At 38.1% G+C, this 6,898-nt stretch overlaps 2 non-coding genes across 2 annotated transcripts; both read left to right on the forward strand.

Annotated features, from left to right (window-relative positions):
• The first annotated feature begins 651 nt into the window (after nucleotides 1–651).
• Nucleotides 652–724, forward strand: Trnar-ucu (transfer RNA arginine (anticodon UCU)). Its single transcript has one exon. It is a non-coding gene; the product is annotated as a tRNA-Arg (tRNA).
• A 2,133-nt stretch (nucleotides 725–2,857) lies between these two features.
• Trnar-ucu (transfer RNA arginine (anticodon UCU)) lies at nucleotides 2,858–2,930 on the forward strand. The gene has a single exon. It is a non-coding gene; the product is annotated as a tRNA-Arg (tRNA).
• Nucleotides 2,931–6,898: the final 3,968 nt, after the last annotated feature.

Consider the following 6,898-nt stretch of genomic DNA (forward strand, 5'->3'; position numbering starts at 1 on the left):
GAATTTAAAGATTTTAGGAAATATTTATGAATTACGTTTCTTTTCTTTAGCCGATTTAATGCAGTCGTATATAGTATCCTTGACCTAGATGGAAATGATGATATTGGACCCTGATGTTAATATCTTTTTTATTGTTTGTTTGATAACACAATTCTTAATTGTGTTTAAATTGTTCACAAAAAGTGATACAATTCCATATCCAATATCTCTGATTTTAAGTTCCAATTCTTGCTGATGATTTTTTTCACACAATTCTTTGTTTTGATGTGTCCATTGTTGAACGTTATTACCGTAATAATCATCCTCGCTATCCTCATCCATATCGTCTGTGTTAAGCAGAAAATCAAGAAATGACAATGATAATCCGTCTGTCTCAAATGTCGGATGAATGTCATCAAAACCAATTGTGAAACCTCATTGAAAGCACAATATACTAGTTAAGAGTTACACAAAATCATCGGCTACTGTAAATTAACTCATTTTTGCGGGAATAAAGACATAATTTCTTTATGGGCGAAAATTAATCGCTATAAAATGAGTCCATTACATTTACAATACAGCTTTTTAAAAAGGCGTCTTGAATATTTCAATTCGTCTTGTTAATCGTTACAACTTTTTCCAACAGAACGATTACGTCACAAGAGATATACAGTCCCCGTAGCGCAGCGGATAGCGCGCTGGACTTCTAATCCAGAGGTCGCGGGTTCGAATCCCGCCGGGGATGTGATATTTTTGACACCTTCACGAAAGGCTTTGTTTTCCGATAAGCCAGAAAAGGTTCAAAGTCTGTTGATATATTTTGCTATCTCAATTATTGTACTACGGGGTGGGGCCAAAAGGGATCAAACAGGCTTAAGTTTGAAAAATGTTCTTCTGGAATTCCAGAAATCGTAGAATCAAATACTCTTCATAGATTGAAAGGTATTGAGGTCCTTTACAAAAAATGTAAACTATATATATGACCCTGGGGTCTCATGTTCACAGGGACGAAAGCCCTCGCTACCAAGCCAAAAGTGAGGGGAGGGAGGGGCAAGATAAAGTTTACTAGAAAGTTTAAATTAGGGAAAACACATTTTAAGGTCACCTGAGCCCGACGAAGTCTCAAGTGACCTTTTCTAATCGCCTTTTGTTCATCGTCGTGCGTCGTGTGTCCGTAAACAATTTAAATTTTCGACTTCTCCAAAACCGCTAAAGCAATTTCAATGAAATTTTGCACAAACCTTCTAAGGCATAAGGCCAATCAAAATTGTGAATTATATGACCCCCACCCCCAGGGGGCTGTGGGAGAGGCATAAAGGGGTAAAATTGGCTAAAATTTAATAATTCTTCTTCTCCACTCACAGATGTGGTAGAATCAAATACTGTTCATAGATAGAAAGGTTTCAAGTCCCTCTACAAAAATTGTGAATTATGACACTGGGGAGGGGGTTAAGTTTACTATAGTTTATATAGGGAAAACACATTTTGGAGCATTATTTGGTCATTTATAATAGGAAAATAGTCAAATGTTATCAGAAATAATCCTATGAAATGGCCATTGAACCTTATTAACAAATTTTCCATGACTGACCACTAGGGGCCTTAGGGGCTTTTTACAAATTTGAAATTACTTTGCAACACTCTTTTTATATCAGCACTCAGGTGACTGTCAATGCCTCTTGGGCCTCATGTTAATACAAGATCGTATTAAGAGATTAAAAAATAAAACACATGCTTTCATTGTTTATTGCAAAATACAAACAAATTCCACAATCGCTTCAAGTTTGTTTGTTAGATAAACCCCGAAAGTGACAATGTCACCTATCGGAGTTTATGTATATTAACATAATGATAAGATAAAAAATGATTCATTATACACAAAGTCGACATGTTGTAGACAAGCTGCGTAATTACGTGCAATAATTACTCTTTTCTTTTACTTATTTACCTCTTTCTATTGGGATATTCTTAAACTAAGGTTGATTTGGAAAACACAAGTTTTGTTGTTGGTTATTATTTTTAAGTTTACAAAAATATGTGAAACAATGTCTTTGTTTCATTGCTGGAACCCTATTAGTATTGTTGTTGTCTGAACTGGCATTTCGTTATGAAGCAATAAATGGAAAGATTCGAAATTCATTGAAATATTACTGCTCTCTTCACAAATTATATTATTGCAATTAAATTGATACACATACACTATAAGCTACCATATACTTTAGTAGAAATTAAAACCAGCACCGTATTAACATTCCCATTTAAAATAAATGTTAAACCTGCAGTCTATATTTTATAGTGGTATTCAACAACAATTGGTAAAACAGTCGTCTCATTCGTTTTACGCAGGACCAGAAACTATCACATTAAAAGACTATGGAGTGTCTCAGCCATGGAACAGACGTTAGGAAGAAGAGAAAAGATCAACTGTATTTTACAATCATGCAGTAGGGGGAACAGGTACAATTCTAACGTTCTATCTAGTTTTTTAAAACTAAGATAAACTTGACGAAATCGGACCCTGGTTTTAAAAACTAAATATCCGTATCTGTCTTATTTTTTCCATGATTTAGAAGAATGTTAAAAATCTATTATCTGTGATAAGCAGAATATCAAGAAATGAAAATGATAAATCGTTTGTCTAAAATGTTATCAAAATAAATTGTGAAACATCATCATCATAAGCAAATATATGGTGCTGTCACAATTGCCAATCTAGCTTCAAACAAAACATGGACTACTATAAATCAACTTCGCAAGTGTAAGGATTTTATTTCTGTGTGGGAGTGAAGTACATCTTACGTTTACTGAATGTTTCAATTTGTTTTGTAATTAATAAATTCTTTTTGCCTGAGAACGTGTATGCTATTTGAAAGATACAGTCCCCGTAGCGCAGCGGATAGCGCGCTGGACTTCTAATCCAGAGGTCGCGGGTTCGAATCCCGCCGGGGATGTATATTTTAGACTGCCTTATAAAAAAAAATTTTTCACAAAAACCAGAACAGGTTTTAAGTCTGTTGATATATTTTGTTTTCTCAATTTTTGCACTACATGTCTTTTCTTTATAAAAATGTCTTACGGGATAAAATAATACATAAACGCATGTTTTCATTCTTTATTGCAAAATACAAACAAACTCCACAATCGTTTTAAGTTTATGTGTAAGATAAAGCCTGACGGTGACAATGTCACCTGTCGGAGTTAAGGTGCATTAATATACTTATCAGATTAAAGACACAAATTATAAAAAAAAGTTGCCATGTTGTAGAGCAACTGTGCAATCTGATTAAAATACAGATCCTTATTATCACTACGTTGGATAAGAGGATCTGAGAACATCCCATTAGAGGTCACGTCAAGATGACCTTTTGAAATGGCCAATCAAATTGGCACTGCCAGAATCTTGACTGGGGACGAAATAGTTTGAAAAAGCTGTCCAAATTATTTTCGTGTATGTAGCCATCTCGCCCGAAGTTCACAACAAAGCTTATTTTATATGTATACTGGGGCGAAAAGACATTTTCAATTGATGTTGTAAGGTGTAAAAAATGTATTTGCTCTGAAGTACACGTGGTATAAAGGTCATCTGGACGTGACCCCTTATGGGATATTGTCAGATCCTCTATTGTACGGTTATAGTGGTTATAAGGATCTGTGTTTTAATCAGATTGAACAACTGTGTAATGACATGTCATAATCACTTTTTAGGTCACCTGAGACAAAGTCTCAAGTGACCTATTCTAATCGCCTTTTGTCCGTCGTCATGCGTCGTGGGTCGTGCGTCGTTCGTCGTGCGTCATATGTCCGTAAACAATTTACATTTTCGACTTCTTCTCCAAAACTGCTGAAGCAATTTCAATGAAATTTTGCACAAACCTTCTAAGGCATAAGGCCAATCAAAATTGTGAATTATATGGTCCCCACCCCCCAGGGGGCTGTGGGAGGGGCCAAAAGGTGTAAAATTGAGTAAAATTTCAAAAATCTTCTTCTCTACTCACAGATGTGGTAGAATCAAATACTCTTCATAGATAGAAAGGTCTTAAGGTCCTTTACAAAAATTGTGAATTATATGACCCTGGGGTCTCTAGTTTCCCCCTGGGGAGGGGGTTAAGTTTACTATGGTTTATATTGGGAAAACACATTTTTGCGCATTATATGGTCATTTGTAATAGGAAATGAGTCAAATGTTGTCAGAATTATCAGTATGAGATGGCCATTTAATCCTATTAACAAATTTTCTATGACTGACCCCCAGGGGCCTTAGGGGCGGGGTCAAAAGGGGTCAAATGGCTAAAAACTTCAAAAATCTTTCTTGAAATTCTGGAAATGGTAGAATCAAATACTTTTCATAAATAGAAAGGTCTTAAGGTCCTTTACAAAAATTGTGAATTATATGTCCCTGGGGTCTCACGTTTCCCCCTGGGGAGGGGGTCAAGTTTACTATAGTTTATAAGTTAAAACACATTTATGAGCATTTTTTGCTCAATTTTCATTGGAAACGAGTCAAACTTGGTTAGAATTATTAGCCTGAGATAGCATTTTAATATCATATCCACATTGGTTCTGGCCGTCCCCTGGGGGCAGAGGGGCGGGGCTAAAAAAAGGGTCAAATAGGCTAAAACTTCAACAAGAGGCCCAGAGGGCCTGTATCGCTCACCTGGTTTGTAATGCCTAGTAAGGTTCATTGTTTCTTTTCTGAAGGAATTTGAATATTTACCTCTAATTCCCCTATTGGGCCCCACTCTTTCTGCTCAAGGGGGTCAGAGCCAAAAATTATAGGAATTCTGTTAACCCCAAGGATGTTTCTGGGCCAAATTTGGTTAAACTCCAAGCAGAATTCTAAGACTAGTAGCGATTTATAGGATTTACCTAAATTTCCCTATTGGGCCCCGCCCCTCCTGCCCCCAGGGGGTCAGAGCCAAAATTTATACAAGTTCTGTTCCCCTTCCCCCAAGGATGTTTCTGGCCAAATTTGGTTTCAATCCATGCAGAACTCTAGGACAAGTAGCGATTTATAGGATTTACCTCTATTTCCCCTATTGGGCCCCGCCCCTCCTGTCCCCAGGGGGTCAGAGCAAAAATTTATACAAGTTCTGTTCCCCTTCCCCCTAGGATGTTTCTGGCCAAATTTGGTTACAATCCATGCAGAACTCTAGAACAAGTAGCAATTTATAGGATTTACCTAAATTTCCCCTATTGGGCCCCGCCCCTCCTGTCCCCGGGGGGTCAGAGCCAAAATTTATACAAGTTCTGTTCTCCTTCCCCCAAGGATGTTTCTGGCCAAATTTGGTTACAATCCATGCAGAACTCTAGGACAAGTAGCGATTTATAGGATTTACCTTAATTTCCCCTATTGGGCCCCGCCCCTCCTGTCCTCGGGGGGTCAGAGCAAAAATTTAAACAAGTTCTGATCCCCTTCCCCCAAGGATGTTTCTGGCCAAATTTGGTTACAATCCATGCAGAACTCTAGGACAAGTAGCGATTTATAGGATTTACCTAAATTTCCCTTATTGGGCCCCGCCCCTCCTGTCCCCGGGGGGTCAGAGCCAAAATTTATACAAGTTCTATTCCCCTTCCCCCAAGGATGTTTCTGGCCAAATTTGGTTACAATCCATGCAGAACACTAGGACAGGTAGCGATTTATAGGATTTACCTCAATTTCACCTATTGGGCCCCGCCCCTCCTGCCCCCGGGGGGTCAGAGCCAATATTTATACAAGTTCTATTCCCCTTCCCCCAAGGATGTTTCTGGCAAATTTGTTTTCAATCCATGCAGAACTCTAGGACAAGTAGCGATTTATAGGATTTACCTCAATTTCCCCTATTGGGCCCCGCCCCTCCTGTCCCCGGGGGGTCAGAGCAAAAATTTATAAAGTTCTGTTCCCCTCCCCCCAAGGATGTTTCTGGCCAAATTTGGTTTAAAATCCATGCAGAACTCTATGGAACTAGTAGCGATTTAAAGGAAATGTTGACGGACAGACGGACGACGGACGGACGGACGGACGACGGACGACGGACGCCGCGCCATGACATAAGCTCACCGGCCCTTTGGGCCAGGTGAGCTAAAAAATCTTCTTCTGAAATTCTGGAAATGGTAGAAACAAATAGACTTTTCATAAATAGAAAGGACAATAATAGGTCCCCTCCCCCCCACCAAAACAAAAAATGTTGAATTATCTTGAGCCCTGGGGGGGTGTCTCAAAATACCCCCCCAGGGGGGAGGGGGTCAAGTTTCCGTACGGTATCTGATAAATATAGGGAAAAATTCATTTAATGAAGCATTTTAAGCTCAATATAACAATTGGAACCTAGTCTAAATAGGTTATTACTAATTAGCCTGAGATTGAATTTTATTTATCATATTCCATTTGGGGACCAGGCCGACCCCTATTGGGGCAGAGCCTAATAAAAGGACCAAATAGGCTAAAAACAACAAATATAAACATGTAAAATTCTGGTAATGGTATAAGTCAAAATACTCTTATTATAGTTGAAAAGGTCTTAAAGTTTTTTTACTAAAAATTGTAAAAATATATGAACACTAGGATATCTGCTGTTACCCTGGGAATGGGGTTAATGTTATACTATAAGTTTATTTAGGATATGCGAAAGCTCATTTAATGTAGCATTTTTTGCTCAACTTTTCATAAGCTTAATGAGTCTAAATTGGCTTAGTAATTATTAGCCTGAGATAGCATTTTTGACTTATCATATCAACATTGGTCCTGGCCGGACCCCCAGGGTGGCTAGAGGCGGCTGGGCTAAAAAAGGGTCAAAATAGGCTAAAACTTCAAAAATCTTCTAAAAATTCTGGATATACGAAGAATCAAATTAATTATGAGATGGAAAGGTCTTCAGGTGTTTTAATAAAAACTGTTGAAATATATGATCCTTGGGTTTTCACAGTTTCCCCCTGAAGGATG

This window comes from Argopecten irradians, chromosome 10 (genome assembly GCF_041381155.1).
Source record: "Argopecten irradians isolate NY chromosome 10, Ai_NY, whole genome shotgun sequence".
Classification (NCBI taxonomy): domain Eukaryota; kingdom Metazoa; phylum Mollusca; class Bivalvia; order Pectinida; family Pectinidae; genus Argopecten; species Argopecten irradians.